At 32.6% G+C, this 20,101-nt stretch overlaps 1 long non-coding RNA gene across 2 annotated transcripts in view; it reads right to left on the reverse strand.

The window, feature by feature from the left end:
- The window catches only part of LOC145694617 (uncharacterized), a 122,985-nt gene that overhangs the window by 93,848 nt on the left and 9,036 nt on the right, over positions 1-20,101 (reverse strand). Inside the window, exon 2 of one of the 2 annotated variants that reach the window (XR_014133028.1) lies at positions 12,178-12,264. This is a non-coding gene — a long non-coding RNA (uncharacterized LOC145694617). The remainder of the gene's footprint in view (positions 1-12,177; positions 12,265-20,101) is intronic. The other variant, XR_014133029.1, reaches the window with a different exon arrangement.

Here is a 20,101-nt window from a genome sequence, read left to right on the forward strand (position 1 = left end):
TTAGCAAAGTCGTGACTGAACATGAACTACAATTATTATTAATGTTATCGCAGAGTAAAGAGTAACATGAAGTACTTAATGACTTATTCACAATTTCAGAATAATTATCATGAGTTGATTTTTTTTAGGATGCATGTAAAAATAAAGTCAGATAAGAGAACATCGTGATCTAACCAATATTTTATTAGAACTCACCAGGATCACAATTTATAGATTGATAATCGCTGTTTTAGAACAAAGTTACAGAATTTTATTATAGATAACTTGGGAACCATTTCACAGAGTGACACAATTTTAAAATAATCATTTCTAAACCCAATCTAGCTTATTTGGTAACATATTCACTAGACTATTTTAAATTCTAGGTATATTGGATTATGTTATGTCTGTGCAAGATAATAAAAAATATAAAATAGATTAAAAGTAGAAAGGAAGCGCGATACAAGGAATATAAATTATATTAGGAAAATAAGATTCAGAAATGGAAATTCACATAATTAACTTACCACAAAAGTTTTTTTGTATCAATTATGTGGCAAATTTTGAAGGGTAGAAATGAGAAAAATATCGCTACTGTAACCAAGCCTTCATTCATAGTAAAATTCTCAACTTTCACTAATTGTAGTGGAAATGTATGCAGGGGAAACCATGAAATATAACTTTACAGAAGAAAATGAAGATTCGCGGGATATGTTAGAAAATTTGGGGGGATCACAAGAACAGAGATTCATCAGGAACGAAATGAAGTTTTATTATTGTCTTCCGAGAGATGTTAAAATCTGGTAACATATTCACAGCACTAAGTCTTACTTGTATTTCGTTTTGCAGTTATTTTGAAAACAAGAAGAATGATGCGAATTTTATTTGAAATGACTATTAAGAAAAGTATATAAGGTGGTTTTACAAAAAGATACGTCAAACATTGTCACTATTATTATTATTATTTTGAAAATGGAGATATTTGAGTATGATACACTTTACTGAAGTTAAGCGGAAAACTAAATTTATCCTCAAGCATGTTTTGCTTTTGATATGTATTATGTTTATGAATATAATTTATTCAATTCCTGTTCAATGAACGTTATTGTTGTTCAACCAATTTCAATGATAACTTCGTGTTTATGCCCTAAAATGCTTGCCAGTTTTCTAATCTCTGAATTTCTTACTCTACAACTGAATGAAGTAGTTGATAGAATATTAATCTTACTGTTAATGAATCAAACTTAATATATAGGGCAAAGTTGGTAATATCGTGACATAAGTAATTTTATACTAGCAGCTATCACAACAACATAAGCGTGAGTACACGCCCTCCTTGTTGCCTTGAAAAGTTTACACGCTCCTTGTTGCCTTGAAAGTGCCTGTAAACGTAGCACTTTAGGCACTTTACAACTTTAGGCACGGTTATATCGTGGTAGGTGCTGACACTGATGATTTCAAAGGGATACTCCCAGAGCTACGGAATTCCTCTAAGGCATATTACTGTTCGTGATTAACGTGGGTTAAGAGTATTTTTGCAGTACTACTTTCACCCCTCGTATATTGAAAGCCACTAGGGGAAAAATCTTCTAATATATCTGGATGCTAATATAAAATTATTTATATTACGATACTAATCTTACCAACCATATATATTAATAATAATATATACAGGGTGACTGGTAATTCGATGCATTCCTTGTAAGGGGGACATTCTACAAGTACTTTGGAACATTTTCCCCTATATGAACCAGGGGTCATAAATCAATGGTTTCTGAGTAATCTTCACATGTGTGATTTCTTTGAAATTTGTCTGCTAACGAGAAGTGTGCAAGAAAGTTTCACCCTGACCCACTTCCACATACTGTAGAGCGATGAAATTTTACATGTGTAATCCCACATATCTGTGTAGGTAATGTGGTAATGTACAGCTCGTAACTCTGCTCCGTTGCTGTGTTATAGGCCCGAACGTGAAGTAAAGTGTAATGGTACAAAATCCATTATTGCACCTCAGAAAGGATCTTGGCAACATCGCAGCAGTAGTTGTTCCTAGGAAATGAGTGCATAATTGGGAAGAGATGGAATGAAAATTGTGTGCGGTCAAGGGAAAATGCGAAGTATGACGGATTTCATTCTCAGGGTTGTGCACCTGTCTGGCCAACATTCGAAGAGTGAACAGGTGCGTTGTTTTCCAGAAGTCGGGCAACATGCCACGCTCTGTTTGTATTTTTCACGAGCTTTTGGTAGTGCTACCGTGCTAAATGTGTTATTTTGTTATGACTGGCCAAGGTTTACATTTTTACCTTTATAGAAAGCTTGTAACATTACCTTGTCATTGTAACAATTAGTACGGCAATGGTCATAATTTTGTTTTGAGCTATTAAAGCGAGGTGTTCGATAGATATTTCTTTCTTTCTATATGTATTTATGTATTTATGCAAGGGAATGACTCAAGGAAGGTTTCGAACTTCCAACTCCGGGGTCACATTGGTCCTTTATGTGGGTCTAGGATTTGGAAAGGAACTGGCCCTGGCCAGTGTTCGAAGTGGAAAAAAAAGCAGAGGCAGTGTGTTTGATCACGATTTTGACTCGACATACCGGCTATGTAAATGTTGAAATGTAGTAAGAGTATATTGTCTAAAAGATTGCGTAATGGCATAGATTCTATTTACATAATGACTGAATACCATTGGTGAGCTTCTCTGTAGTTATGGTGGGAGGGGGACATGGAGAGACTTTGATCTCCCGCCAACTACTTTGTGAAAAATAAAAAGAATATTATCTTATGTTGTAATATAGAGAATTATACACGAAAATGCTCAAAAACCGAGTTTTTATCTTAACAATTTCTTGCGGGAAAACTCCCTGACCCTCACTCGACTGAGGGATATTCCAAATCCCAGGGAGGTTCTCCCCCACAGCAGACAACCCTTAAATCCGCCAGTGCTCAAAATACGACATTTATATATATTAAGGCAAGATGACACGCACATACATAAGAAAGAAATAATTCAATATGGCAAATCAAAATATAAACAAGATGAACTTCTTTGAAGACACCTCATTTTAAAAACAAAAGGTAGGAAAAAGATGTCGGTGTTGTCAGCTTAGAAATTATTTCTACAAAAGAAATTAAACTTTTTACGTGGAAAGCTATTCGTCAATTACTATGTATAAAAATCGATTTATTAAAGGCATTAAGCATCTACTTTCCCGTGACGGTAAGTTATAATCATTGAAAATCTAGAGACGGTATGCCTTCATGACTGAAGAACCAGAGGCGGTATGGCATACCACTGCATACCGTCTCACTTCGACCACTGGCCCTGGCTCTCTAGAAGGTACCATTCCTGCCTTCGCCTAGTGGGAGTGAAGAAAACCAGGGAAAACTAGTCAAACCAATGACAGCGTGCCGCGACATACCACCACCAAAGGAAGTCGTATGCAACTCGGAGCAACCAAACTGATCATCATTTTATTTGTGATCAGCATGGCGTATTACTATTTGCTTTCCAGGCAAAGGGTACCGCAATTAAAATGAGAGGGTACCACAATTATACTATATCTCACTGCTACCTGCGTTGCGGGAGTCTGTGCAATCCCAGAGCGTGGCATTGTAACAAAATGTCTGCCTCCTGGTAAACAACGCACTCGTTTACTCTTCGAATATTGGCCAGACAGATGCACGACCCTGGGTATGAAATCCGTCATAGTTTGCGTTTTCTCTTGACCGCACACCATTTTATTTCACTTCTTCCCAATCATGCAGTCATTTCTGTGATGTTGCCACGCTGCTTTCTGAGATGCAGTAATGGATTTTGGACCATTACACTTTACTTCACGTTCGGGCCTATAACACAATAACGGAGCGGAGTTACCAACTGTACATTACCAAATTACCTACATAGGTATGCGGGATTGCAAATGTAAAATTTCATCTCTCTACGGTGTGTGGAAGTTGGTCAGGATGAAACTTTCTCGCGCACCTCTCGTTAGCAGACAAATTTCAAAGAAATCACATGTGCAAGCTACTCAGAAACGGTTTAGATACAAAACCTCGTTGCCAGAACCTCGCGGACAACCTCGCGGACCAAAACCTCGAAGCCCAAACCCTTGCGGACCAAAAACTCGCCTGACCATAACCTCGTCGACCTAAACCTCGCGGGCCAAAATCTCGCCGGGTCAAAATCTCACCGGGCCAAAACCTCGAGTCCTAAAATCTTGTCAAACCCAAAATCTCGCCTGGCCAAAACCTCGTGGTCCTGATCTCGGGACACAGAATCTCGCCTTGACTAAACTACGCGGGCCGTAATCTCTCCTGGGAAGAAATGTCGTCAGTATAAAACGTCGTCACTATGATTTCTTCGGTGTAGCATGTTCTATATATTGGCATATGTATATATTTGGTAATAACACATAATTGTATTAAAATAATGAGAAGAAAATTCTAACACGTGCTTTGAAAATCTATTCTATATAAAAATGAAACTGACTATGTTTGTGACATCATACTTCTTGAGCCATCCGACCGATCTCGATGAAATTTTCAACATAGATGAGATTCGGGCATGGGATGTCTTTTGTAACTTCACTGTGACGACACAACGAAGAGGAGGGGAAGATATATAAAAATCAATAAAACTTAATAACTATTGAACCAAGAGACCAATCTCGATCTAATTTGCCACATAGATCAGGTTACAGCCTGGCATGGCTTTTATCATTTCACTTTGACGAGAAGGGGGAGACACATACAAATACGTAAAATTGAAAGTGGCTGCGTTTGTGACTTACTAACTCTTGAACCACTCGACTGGTCTCGATCAAATTTTCAACATATATGGGGTTTGAGCCTGGGATGGTTTTATTTCACTTTGACGGTGACCTTAGGAAATTCTAACGAAATTAACAATATGAAAGTATGAAATAATGAGTTTTTACGTCCCTCGATTATGTCTTGTAGGTTAAAGGAGACATAGATGATCAGGATGAAGAAAATGATGGAATGAAGAAAGTGGAAGGAAACGTAAATACCCCGAGAAAGCCCATGCTCAAGACATTTTGTATATTCTTCTTCTTGTTCTTCTTCTTTTTATTATTATTATTATCATTATTATTATTATTATTATTATTATTATTATTATTATTATCATTACACTGATGCTTTTCATTATCCGATTGAAACTATTGTGTTCTTACTTAAAGGTTGTAAAATGAATAAGTTCTCTGAATGTTTTCAATTTGTTAAGGGTGATTATTACGCATTATATCAACAACTAGCTAATACTGATTGGTATAAATCTTGCTAAAACCAGATATAAATGAAGCAGTTTTGGATTTTGAAAAAGTAATTGTATTTGCTATGGAAACGTATATTCCGAAATCTATGCCAAGAACATCTAAATATCCTTGTTGGTACTCCAAAAATCTGTTTCTTTATTAAAAGCTAAGAATTTAGCACACAAAGGTATAAAATTACATCAAATTATGAAGACTATTTATTATTTGTCAATTACTACAAGACCCTTAAGACTCAATAAAAAGATGGCAAACGTATTTACTATATTAAAATGGAAAATCAATTAAATAGTAATCCTGAGAAATTTTGGAGATATGTATCCAAGGGCAAAAACAAAACTGCATCTGGAATTGTAGTAAATGATTCTTTGGTTACTGATTGTGAGTCGTCGGCAAATTTATTTGCAGAGTACTTAGCATCAGTCTACCAGACATTTCCAACTATTAGTAATACAAATAATTATTTAACATCACCAGAAACTCTCAGTGAGAGGAAACTACCTCCTATTACAACTAGAAATGTAAGAGATGCTATTAAATCCTTAAAGACTAAATCTGCGTCTGGTATGGATGGAATACCTGTTTTTATTACAAAAGGTGTGGCTGAGGTAATTTCACCAGTGTTAGCATCCTTGTTTAATATTTATTTAATATATTTATTTGCCATCAGCACAACAGGCATAAGCCTAATTATAGTGTTGGTGTATTACATAATACATTTACAATAGTTTTCTTAAACATAGAATTCATATTGCAGATGTCAATTTCTTTGTGTTTGATACATATTTTGTTATAAGTAGAACACATTCTCCAAATTGGTGATTTCAATAATACATTGGTCCTTGCTTTTTTGCAATAAAACAGACCAGAGTTATTAGCACGAGTTTTAAGTGCCGCGACATGAAAATTTAATGTTCATGTGAGATCCATACAATTAAATTCGTTTTGTACTATTTTATGGAGAAAAATCATATCTGTCACATTTCGCCTTTATTCAAGTGTAGGGATACAGAAGTTGTCTATTAATGTTAGATAATTTTCATAATATGGATAGATTCCAGTTGTCTTGTACGTCAAGTATTTGATAAATTTAGATTGGATCTTTTCCAGTTGGTGTCTGTATTGCTGTTGTGATAAGTTCCAGATCAGAGCAGGATATTCCAGTTTTGATCGGACATAGGCATAATACATTTTTGTTAGTGTAGTACTATAGTTAAATTCCTTTCCAGTTCTAATTATGAACCCTAACATCTTGAGAGATTCACTATGTTCTCTATATGGTTATTAAATATCAGTTTCGTATCAAATATAACACCAAGATCTTTGACTGAATTTAATCTATTTAGTAAGATCTGATTCATTGAGTAGTTCATTTAATTGGAGTTTAAATGAAAGTATTTATCCTGAAGCTTCGAAAATTGTAACCCTAACACCAATACCCAAGACTAAAGGTGACAAAATTAATGATTATAGACCCATTTCTATAATGAATGTTGTTCCTAAACTTTTTGAAAAAATAATGTACAACTACTTGTATAATGCTGTATGTGATCAGTTAGACATTAATTAACATGGTTTTATAAATGGTAAATCAGTTATTACAAATTTGGCATGCTTTGTTCATAGTTTGTTCTCTCTTATTCGATCGGGTGGTCAGACTGATGTTATTTACTTTGATTTTGCCAAAGCTTTTGACAAATTACCTCTTCACTTATTAATAAGTAAGTTGTATAAGTACAAATTATCGAATCAAATTATAAAGTGGCTAGATTCGTACTTAAATAATAGGAAATTCAAAGTTAGGTATAATGGCTATATTTCTTCTATTCATAATATAACATCTGGTGTACTCCAAGGTTCCAATCTCGGTCCCTTGTTGTTTTTACTGTATGTAAATGACCTACCTGAGAAGTTAACTTGTAGATATCTGATGTAAGCCGATGACATAAACAATTTTAAGGAAATTAAAACCCTTCATGATCAAGTTACGTTACAAGAGAATATTGAATCACTTGTCAAGTGGTCAGTAAATAATTTTTTGGCTTTGGATATTACCAAAACTAAAGGTATAACTTTCTCAAGGAAAACTGAGCTTTTTATATATAATTACACAATTGGTAAACAGATAATCGATTTTGGAACCTATGTCAAGGATTTAGGGATAATTTTAGATAACAAGCTATTATTTTGTAAACATTTACAGGTAATTACATCTAAGGCCAGGAAAAAATTAGCAATGTAAAAATGGCTTTGCCGTAATTTTTCGAATATCAAAACTTGTAAAATTTTATACATTTGCAACGTGCGTTCTCATTTGGAGTGCGGCACGGTAATTTGGAATAGTGAAGCTAAGTACTTTTTAAAGGACATAGAATCTGTTCAAAACAATTTTTTAGCCTGGTTACGATAGAAGTTCAAAAACTTCAAAGATATGAGCTTGTCCTGCATATCTAAAGAGCTTCATCTGTTACCTCTGACTGATAGGCGATGTATTTTTTATTTGAGTTTTTTCATAATAGCTATTCTTCAGGGTGTTTTTTTATTGATGGTTTATAGTCCATAAGAATTCCTTATCGTAATGTCAGAAATTTTGTACCTTTTGTTTCGAATGTTTCTACCTTGATGTTCAATCTATAAAACTATAAGACACAGCCAACAAGTATTACTATGTTCTAGATACCTTTCAACGTAACTTTGCTAAAATCCGTTCACAATTAACTAAAATTCTAAAAGACCTATAATGCTTCCTAATTAACTTGTAAGGTGCCATTTGAAAGATTTTTTAGGTTTCCTTTTTTCTCTCTCATCTTTTATTTTCCTATCATCTTTTTCTGTCTTCTATACTTATTTATTTTTTCTTCGGATACTACACTTCTTTTTTTTTTATCTTGGTCTGAGTTTTTATTAATATGTCTTATGCAATTCTTTAACTTTTTTGTATGCTTATTTTATTTTTATTATTATTATTAGTCTTATGAATGAGTGTATTTTACTTGATGTGTTATTTTCAATCTCTAATAGCAAGTACATAGTGTCTTTCTGAAACAGTTTTTTTTTTTAATATTTTGTAAACTGTTTCAACTATACCGTGAATAATGTCTTATTTTTGTATTTTATACGCTATACTTATTCTAAATGCATGATAATTATGCTTATTATTTTTTACTACTGCTTTCTTTGTATTTTTCACTTTGTAATAGGCATTGCATGTTTTTGTTATTTTTTAAACCAATATTTTATTTCATTTTACCTATTTTTGTATGATGAGTTGTATGTTATGTCTATCTGCATGCGCCCTATGCTTATATTAATCCTTCTTTTTCTTCTTTTCTTTTTTCGGGCACTTGTGGCTGTAATGCTGTTTGTTCCCAATAAACATTTCAAACATTTCAAACATTATTATTATTTGTAATATGAAATTGCATATTAAGAAACTCGTTGTGTAAATTTTAAGGAAAGGTTTCATTCCGCAAGGTTTTGACCAAGCGAGATTTTGATCCGCGAGGTTTTAACCAGGCGAGATTTTGGACGGCGAGGTTTTGGCCACGCGAGATTTTGTTCGTATCCTCTCAGAAACTATTGATTTGTGATTTCTGATTCATATAGGTGAAAATGTTCCAAAGTACTTGTAGAATATCCTCTTGAAAGGAATGCATCGAATGCACCAGATATATATATATATATATATATATATATATATATATATATATATATATATATATATATATATATATATATATATATATATATAATTTTGCTACTTAATATCATGCATGTTGTAAGATAAGCGTATGTAAATTCTTAATAGAGAAGCAGCAGTGTTATGAATGTAATCTATAAATGGAAAAAAATTAAATAGTAGTGAAAAATTCTGAATGTTATTTTTTTAATTTTTTTTGGTGAAGTGTATAAGTGCAGTCACCAGCAAAAATATATACGTGTTTCTTGTCAAATGTCTTATAAAGCTAACAATTATATTTCAAAAATGAAAATATTAGCTGAGTGCGCTTAACTTCAAGGAAATTCCAATGTTGATTCTAAACGACCTTTCTCAAAGTTGATACTAGTACTTCGTTAAATGATTTTGTCGTATCCGAAAATGGTAGGAAAATCATTAAGTCCGTTTTCAAGGTGATATTTACATGTAATTATTTACAAAAATCAGAGCTATCCATAAATACAGTAACTTTTCTTAAAGTCGAGATCTTGCTAAATCGGGACGGCATTTGTAAATTAGTGATACAGTGGAACAAGCGTCTCAACACTCATGGTGACTTCTTCTAAACAATATTTTTACTGCACGCTAACCATAGACGCCTCTAGATAGTGTACAAGTTTCCGCATGAAATAAAATTTTTCATGAATTATGACCACTGAACGGGTTTGAGTTGATCGCCTCTTATATATATATATATATATATATATATATATATATATATATATATATATATATATATATATATATATATATATATATATATATATGTGTGTGTGTGTGTGTGTGTGTGTTGCTCTCGTACTGGGAATCGAGTTCTGAGCATATGTGACGAGCTGTATGTGTCACCGACTGCAGTGAGCTACTAGTCTAATGACTTCCGACTCTTCCAGGCCAGAGTGATAAGTTCCATCACTGGACCAAAACCCGTATTGAAATTTGTTTATTCGTCTATTTGTAAGTATTGACAAGAAACACATAAGAGAAGAAATACAATTTCATTGGTGACTGCCTTACCTGGTACACAGTTCGGTATCAACGATGATATAAAACATGCGGAACTAAGTTTAAATATCGTTTCTTATTTAAGGAATTCATATCCTTATTTGCCATTATAGGTATTATATTTATGCTGAAAATTTGAATTTTTAAGGATTTGAAATACCATCTGTAAACCTGTATTTGTATCTTTTTGAAAATATGGTACGTATAATTCTTACAGTAATTCGCATTTATATCATAGTAACATTATAATTTTGGTAAACCACTAAATGGAGTTTCTCAATTCTGGTACCACAAGTGTTGAGATAATAGTATCTAATCATGAAAAAGAAGCAACGTGCCAAGCAGTGCGTAATTTTAAACTATTATTATTATTATTATTTAATTATATGAGAAAAGCGCATATCTTTTAATAACAAATAATATATAATGAATAATTTTGTCAATCTTAGAGGCAAACTCTCTCTAGCTATTTTTGAAAAATTCCTTTAACATAAGTGTAGTATAAAATTGGTTTTCGTAAAAGTGCCTAAGGAATTAAAATGGCTAATTATTAGAGTAGTTAATTTCAGAAGTAAAACAAAATAATCGAAGAATGAAAGACTTCTTAGAAACAGCACAGCGGTTAGGGATAAATTATTATTATTGTATCTCAATGCTGCTAATAAGTTGAGAGCGACATACTGAGCTACAATTTTCTACGATAGGTGATGATAAGGTGCAAATAAACATAATAATAATAATGCAGGGGGGATTTTATTCATATGAGGCATTAAGAATAGACCTGTTACTTGATAGATGTAAATCACAAGAAAACAGGAAACTGTTTTTCAATTATTTTGTCATGTATCGCTAATATATATTATTTTCATAATTTAGTGTTGACCATAATAACTATTACAGTTCAAAAAAACTTACAACCTTAATTTAAACACTAATATTTAAGTCATTTTATTAATCAGTTAGATATTAGTTGCATTTTATAAAAATATACTTTTAAACTTTCAAATCAGTGTATACTAAGCTCCCTGTTCTTTTCTCAAATCTTTAAAAATTAAAGAACAATATTGAAATGTTTGTAATTTACAAAATGATATATTAGTGTATATAGTATTAGCAAGATATATCCCATTCTTAAGAAATAAATCTTCAAATTGTCTCTTTGGAACAACAGTTTAAACTGCATTGTGTCCTTTGAACGAAATGTTCTTTCACCGAAGGCAAGAACTAATATAGAGACGAAAGATCTGTCTTCATCGTAAGTTTCTCGTTGACACTGGAAGATTTTACAAGATAAAGTATAACTTACTTGTTGAGTATGCAAGTAATGCAACTATCTACTTGAAACTGCATTTATAAACAAATTATGTTTAACCATTATGATATCATTCATATTAAATACAATCTGTTCAGCAACAAACACCACTTTGAAATGTTGACTATTCTTTTTTAAGTATCATTTTGAATGTCTTAGATAATTATGCAAATAATAAAATTATTCTTTTATTTTAGAAAAATATTTTGTTAAAATTTAAAAAATGCTAAGAGATTGATGAAAGTTCAAGTCAATACGGAATTAGGTAAAATTACAATGCAATTTTATTTGCGAACAATTCTAAGAAGAACCGTAATTGTACGAAAAAAACAATATTTTGAACATATTATCACAACTGGTTTTGATACTAAGTAAAGCATTGGCAAACTTTGTGTGCAAACACAATGAAGAATTAAGATGGTAATATATATGTCATGAGAGAATTTCTTTCACTATTTTAATTTTTGCCTAAAATCTATTGTCAGTAGTTTCACATATGTTTTGTCTCTCATGCGAAAGTTTGTTCACGTAAGAAAAACAAAACGATACCCAGTTGACAATAATGCTTGATTTTGTCGTGTCTATCCCCTAACAACTATATTTTGATTCCTTTGTGCAAGAGATAATTAGATATTTTAGTTTTATGGAGGAAAAGAGTTATCTTTTCTTTTTAAATATTACTTTTTAAATAATTTCTTACATTTATAATTATATAAATCATTTTAATGAACAATTGAAGGTGATATAAATTATAATAGCTTCTAACTGAAAACTGTTTTTATGCAGGATACATCTATCCGAGTAAGAATATCTATTCTAAACGCCTCATATGAGCTAATCATTCAGCCATGCGGAGAATATAACGCACCTTTACCATGATGGAGTCTCTTTTCTTGTTCGTTAGCTGCCACTCGGACCAACTCATGATCATGAAGATTCATCGTTGGGAATACAGCTGGAAGTAGGAAGTAGGTACACAGTTTGTTATAAGGCCAAAAATTATTTCTTCAAATGCAGGATTTTATTGCAATACGTAAGAAATGTGAGTGCATTTATATAAATATTTGCAACATTCATGGTAATTATAAAATTCTATCACGTAGATTATTTCAGACTATTTTACAACTCGAAATTGAATTCAGATCACGAAGCACGGGTTAAATGAATTCTTACAATTATACTAGTCGAAGTATGGGTTATTCTAATCATATGATTACTTTGGAAGCTGAACTGTCAATATACATATCCAGGCCTCCTCATAGTTGAAATGCAACAGTAGACACCCTAATTCCGATCTTACATCTATTCAGTAAAGCTACTTCGGAGTGAGTAAATTCTATTAAAAGTTAAACTAAGTGAATAAAATTACATTACATTTGAATAAATAGAATAGTAATAACATTTGGACTGCTTGATTCTATTGGTGTTTAATATTTTATATTTAATGCTATAACTTAAGTTCGGTGGGCTAAAAGAGACTTGTCAAGTACTTATATAATGAAATTAACAAAACGTACCATAGAAAAATAACAATCACGAAACTTTATATTCATATATGAAACTTCAATTGTTCATATTCGGTATATGCATATGCTTTTTACTGTGGAGAACACCTTGATTTGTCTTCATGTTTCAGCACAATGTATTTAAATTTGTAGCCTTTTGAATTAGCTAAATTGATTTCTACAGGATTTACATAAACGTATCAAGATATTCTGCACAGCAGTAATCACATAAAATGCTATACGACAATGGTTGTGAATTTCATTTTAAAAGCGGATGTGTAGTGGAACTGAGGAGCTTATAGAATATAATTTTATCTGTTCTGTTCTGTGTTGCATTCCTTCACATCAAAAATATTTCTATAAAAACAGTGCACGACATCATAACATGGAGATTTTCTACTAATGTAAATATACTACATTGAAAATGTTCAATTGCGCAGGTGCCTGAAACTTTTACAGTAACGTTCTTCATTACTTAATTTTAATTACTATACTTTACGGTCTATATTAAATATGCAATATTAGTATAATTGCAAGCAGAGGTGGAACTAGAAGGGAAAAAATGGAGGCACCAGAACCCAGATTATGATAAGTATATCATGAGTTTACTATAAAGTTTCAAAAATATATGAATAATAGCTTAAACTATTTTTGCCACTCAAAAAACTGGGGGGGGGGGGGATCTAGGAAATTCGGATCCGGGCTAGATTCGCCACTGATTGCAAGGCTTTGTGCTAAACTGCAAAGAATGGCAAGATTTTCGAGTTAAACTTGCCTACGTTATACATCAAATTAAAAAAAAAAAAGACGGATTTGGGGAAGAATTATGAACCAGTTTACTTTAAATGTATTCTATAATCATTTCTCAAAAGTTCCGTAGAACTCCAAGATTCCAAGGAAGACACCATGCCGTAGTATTCTCAGTCACCTAAATTCGAAGTAAAGTGAATCTTTTTCTGGAAATAAAGTCATTGAAGATATTCAAGTGTTTGCAGTGTTTTTTAATATGATATGTGGGCTCATGAAGAGTTCTGGTTATGAGAAAGAACTTTGTGTTTGTGATTTTTTATTAATTGTATAACATTATTAGCGATTAACATTGACGACAAAAAAGAAGTCCAGAGACGAGACATATAGCAATCGATAAATGCTATAAAGCTGAACAAAATTATATAAGTTAGTATAAAAACTCATGGCTAACTTTTGAGAAAACCGACAAAACATTGGGAGAAATTTAGGCAAAATACGCATTCTCTCTTGTATTGATTTCTCTCAATGTATTTGGGCCACACTGCAGAGTAGTCGTGGCTGACCTTCCTCAACGTAAGTCGTTGTTAACTTCACTTACGTGTTACTAAATACGGAAGTTAACATCACACGTTAATCAAGCTCTTAATACAAGGTTAAAAACGACTTTGCATAGGATCCAGTATGTTTAACAGTAGTATGCTTAGTATTTTAATGAGATAAAGCTCAAAATTTAGTATGTTTAATGAGATAAAGCTCAAAATTATCATTAACTCTTCAACTTTAATTGCTGTTGAAGTAAAATATTGTTCAAATATGAGATGCTGGAATATTTCTAGTAAGAAAATCAAAGAAAAGAAGACAAGGGGAACACAATTTTCGTGTATGTGTTCGTCTTTCGCACCCGTCTGTCCGGAGAAAAGTTACGTGTTTGGAGCAGACTCATCAAAATTGGGAGGATGCCAGGTATTTGTAGGTGCAGCAGTGGAAGTAGGAACTCCTAAGGCTGTAAGGGAAGGGTATATAAATGGGTCTGGTAGAGCATCATTATCATCAGACTCATAATTCAGATGAATGTGGAAGTAGAATGTCAATCTCCCACTCTGAGACTGTATCCATTGCATCTAACTCGTCATAAACTTCATATGAACGAAAATCACCACTATATGTCATTGGTCACACTAAACATTTTGTGAAGGAAATCAAGTCGAGTTGTCAAGTTCTAAAAGTTTTCGATAGACTAGAAGAACACTGACATAAAAAAAAAAAAACAAGATATTCTAACGCGCACCAAAACCACTACATCGAATGTACACTATTTCCTTAGAATGCTCCTGATGTTGCTCTGATTCTAATACAGGGTGTCTACTAAAATTCCAAAATGAGATTTCGTGACTTTTTCGTGACCTTTTCTTTGTCAAACCACACAATTTCCTAACATTCTCAAGAGCGAATTCGGGTGCAAATTAGGCCGAATTTTCATCCATGCGATAGAAACGTACTTTGCTAGCGATTTGGTAGCGTCTAAAGCCGACCATAGACGTTTTTGGTAGTGAATTTTGACATTTTATAAACCAAATTTTCCAATCTGTACTTATATTTGTACAGTTAAAAAAAAATCTTGACCCAAAAGCTAAATTTCGTGACTTTCGTGACCGTTTTCTGATTTCGTGACTTTTTTGTGACATTCGTGACTTTCGTGACCGATAGACACCCTGTAATGTGACAAATGAAATTTTTACTACACAACACAGCGACACAGAGATGGAGACCTTGGGCCTCATTCTGTACGGGTTTACAAGGTCGTCATATCCCTCATGTCTCTATAATCTTAAGGCATTTCAAAATTTGACTATCTTATTATACAACAATTGCAACATCCACTTTTTTCTTTTCCTACATCAAAAAACGCTTAAATACATCTTTAATAATTTTAAATTAAAAAGTCTAAATAAATACGTATTCTTATGTTTCATAAAGAGATTTCGAGATATAGACATCTTATTTTAACAATTGCAACCCCCTTTTTTTTCTTTTCTTCTAGAGAAAATATCAAAAAATGCTGAAACAATATCTTTAATTTTTTAAAATGAGAAGTCTAAATTCCAAATTTCAAGTCTCCAACCTTAACGGATTTCGAGAAATGGCCATCTTATTTTAACTATTGCTTCCCCAACTGTTTTTCCCACTCGCCTTTTTATTCCCTTGTACGGGAACACTATATATATATATATATATATATATATATATATATATATATATATATATATATATATATATATATATATATATATATATATATATATAAAACGCCGAAACACGTCTTTAACTATTTTAAATGAAAAGTCTAAATACCGAACTCCATGTCTCGAAATAACCTTAAACGATTTTGAGATATGGTCATCCTGTTGTAACAATTGTATCCCCATTTTTTCGCACGTTTTTCCTCCCTTCAGGGGAAAATATTAAATTTTAAAAAAATGATGTGAAACACGTGTCTAATTATTGTAATGGGAAGCCCATATAGTAAATTTCATGTCTCTATCCTTCGGAGATTCGGAGATCTGGAGATCTGGACAGTTTACTATAATAATTGTCACTCCATTCTCCCCGAACCCGTCGAATTTCTAAAAAATCCTCCCTTTGTAGTACGTTACGTTTGAAATCCCATGCATTGTCAAAATATCAAGTTTCTAGGTCAAGCAGTTTGGCTTGGACGTTGATCAGTCAGCTAACTCACTCAGAACTTCTTTTATGTAGACAGAAGATGATGTTCATATCTCCGAAGCTCGAAAGGGTGAAGACATGAAATTTTATATTTGGACTTACCATTTAAAATAATTAGTCACGTTTTGCCATTTCTTGATATTTCTTCTAGAAGGGAAGGGAAAAGGCGGGAAGAAAAAAAAACATTCCATTTCCCCTCCACGTTAAATTTCTAAAAATCCTTCCTCAATGGTACCTCACCTCACAGATCCTACGGACTGTCAATATTTCAAATTCCTAGTTTAAACAGTTTGGCCTAGGCATTGATCAGTCAATCATTCGGGACTTCTACAAAATGTGGATGATAAGACATTTTTGCATTAAGACAAATATAACTATAGATACTTACTTGCTACCATTTAGCCTTACCGGAAAGTAACTCACAATGTATCCAGTTAATCCTACTATGTACTGCCGTCTTGCTAATATAATGAAGGGCTTGATGGCGGTACATCATTTTCATCTTCATAAGTAGCATGATTCTCGTATAGCATCAAATTTCTTTTTATATTTACAAAGAAATTGTTTTCTTTCCATTTTTCCGAAAACTACGCATGAGGTTTTGCATGCATCATTTTGTTCAATTTGATAAGGTCTATCAATTTGTATAAGGCTCATCTTCGGAGGAAAAAAAACGTTAAACGCTAATAAGATTTTAGAATTATGTAAAAAAAAAAATCTTCTGGTTTGTTTGTCTTCAGCATGCACGTATGTTTTATATTCACTTGATAGAATTACGTATTCAATTGGTAAATTACTTTCAATTTGCAGATTCTTTTGAAAATCATACTAAAATGTACAATTATTATTTTTAATTTTAACGTCCTACAGAAATAATATCCTTTAGGCTAAAGGAGATGGGTGATTATCGAAAGTGAATACTGATGAAATTAAATTTTTGTTTTCTCTCACCGGAAATCGAACCCGAAACCACGTTCATCAAAGTCATACGCGCTAGCCACTACACTAACGGAGAGAGTTAAATTGTGCTAATTATTGCATGCATTTGAAGTCCACGTCTTATATAGCTTCGCTGCTGAACGGGACGTTAAACTCAAAATCAGCTCAATAATAATAATAATAATAATAATAATAATAATAATAATAATAATAATAATAATAATAATAATAATAATAATAATAATTTCATAATATCATTTATGTACTAAAGAACTATCAATGTAAGTAAGCTCCTTCTCCTAAAAATAAAGAAAAAACTGTTAGGACTACGGGCTGTAGCGTAGTATGATTTCTGTTTACACAGCTATAGTAGTGGTTTTAATTACATATTAATTCTTTATTTTGTATTTTATTATAGTAGCCTAGTGTAACTTCAAACTCTATTTCTGGCCCGTTACTCGTAATAAACCTACAGTACAAAATTTTAAGATTGATTTTGCTCACAGTAGGAAACATATGTATAAGTATTTCATTTTTGCTCTAGACCCAGTGAATATATATATTTTTTAAAAAACGCCATGAAGACTGAAAGTCACGAAACCAAATGCATCATGAAGCAAAAATAACTTTGTAATTTGTAATGGTATTCAGTATTATGTAAAGTTATTAATCTAACAATGCAAACGTCAAAACATTTAAGAGTTACGGGTTGCATGAACATCTAGGCGAAAAAATTTATTCTTAATCTTTATCATACAAACCCAATATGCCTTAGTCTGTTAGTACTTTTAATTCCATCCGAAAAGAGAACTGACCTTATTACAATATAATATTATAAAGTTAGAACGTCCTTCCGTCTGTCCGTTACTCCACATAACTTTTGAACGAAAGCGTTTCTTTAAAATTTATTTTATGCAGTACATAGCTGGAATTTGATAAAGTTGTCATGGTGTCTTGACCGAGTTTGTTAACGGAGTCAGTAAGTTAAACATCTTCACCGGTAACGGTGGCTTTAACGGTTGATATCCCTATCTCATGCGCGTGATCCTTTTACTGTCTTTACCAGAGTTTACTGTCACTGCTATTTTTTTAAAAATAAACGTTGAAATAAAAGCATCAAATTTTGTTTTATGGATAGAGGAGGGTGACCATACGTTCCGATTAACTAAGATTGCCCTATTTACAAAAGTTAAAATACATATTTTCTCGACTTTTTTAAAAAAGAATGAGACTGTACCGATATTGATTTTTGTCACTAAAAACAATGTTTTTAATTGTAATATGACTATATCATATATTCATTATGTGATATTACTTTATTATGCTTCTAACTACAGAATAAACACGGTTTGGATTCACATTTTCGTTTCATAGTACTGTGTTACTGTGAAATTATTACTGGTAATTTATTCAAAAATAAGCTTTTGTGCTGGATTTTTATTAAGGTGTTCTGCTTTTAGGTGTTAAAATTATGGTCACGCTCTCCGACGTATCTACTTCCTGAAGATAGCTGTTTTCGAGTTTTTGTTACGTAGTCTTTTTTATATATCCGTAATCAACTCCCACTTATTATCAACGGTTTTGTCTGTTACAAAGGGCTACGGGCAGTACCGGATTAATACACACACACTCTCTTGAGGTCTAGGCTGCACTTCCAAAATCACCCCTTAAAAAAAGTAATGTAATACAGTGTGTTTAAGAAGTTGCTCCGCAATTGGTTAGGTGCTTGTTGTTACCCTGAGAACATTTTTGAAACATACATTTTTGTCGTTTTGTTGTGTATGTTATGTTGTGTAAATGTCTGGCAGATATGTAACGTTCAACCCAACAAAGACGTATACTGCGGTAGTAGAGTCTTTCTATGTAGCCCTTTGCCATATTCCACTGCAAGGAGACTTTCTGAACGCACTGTATAATTTCAAACATATATTTCTGCTTACTTACTTTTGAGGATGTTGTTATCCATTTTGTTTTAATACATGAAGACATTTTATATTTTAATTAACTTTTTGACTTCAATCATCAGTGTCAAGATATTAGAAATTTAAAAATTAAATGGATAAAAAGAGGTCAGTAATGATAGAAATAAACAAAAAGAAAGCAATGAAAAGTAATAACAGATAGAAGGGAATCAAAGTTTGTGTATATCAGAGACTTCTTTGTGATAAATTTTTCAATTAAATATGCCATTTCTAGGTTGTATGTCTCCCAGACACCAGTTTAATCAGACTAGTCACTAATCCGGGCATAGGCACGGTGGCTCACAGTGGTACAAGGATTTCAGATTTGATCCCAGACCAATGGAGTTGATGCTAGGCAACATTTTGTTCATGAGTCTTTTGAGGTACCGTACTTTTGTTTTCTGCTACATTCTTAATCTACCAATTTTTCCATAATTATAATCGTTCATTTTCGTTAACGAACTTACTCTGTTAGCTCCCAGGGCATTAAACTAAATATTCATTTATACAGTTATTCAGGGTATATACTTCATCAATTGGATCCACTTTCTCTAACAGAATACCCAGGAATCTTTCACTCTTTTTGTAGAATTACTTGCGGAGCTTTAAGAGGCCCCAGCACTGCGAAATTAAAATACCGCTAATTTTACAGTAATTATGTGGCATCTTCAAATATATAAAAGATAACCGAAAAGTGGAACAAGACCTCCCTAGATAATGTTATTTTACATGAGATACCGTTATCACGACTTACTTATCTGCTTTCGATTTCCAGCCATTTAGAAAATCGGCATTTATTTTCGCGTTTCTAAATAACTGCAAACGGAAAGGTACTAGGTGACTCGTGATAACGGTACCTCATGCAAAATAACATTGTCTAGGGCGATCTTGTTCCACATTTTCGATTATCTTT

The sequence above is a fragment of the Thermobia domestica genome, chromosome 9, assembly GCF_964235325.1.
Source record: "Thermobia domestica chromosome 9, izTheDome1.hap1.1, whole genome shotgun sequence".
Classification (NCBI taxonomy): Eukaryota; Metazoa; Arthropoda; class Insecta; order Zygentoma; family Lepismatidae; genus Thermobia; species Thermobia domestica.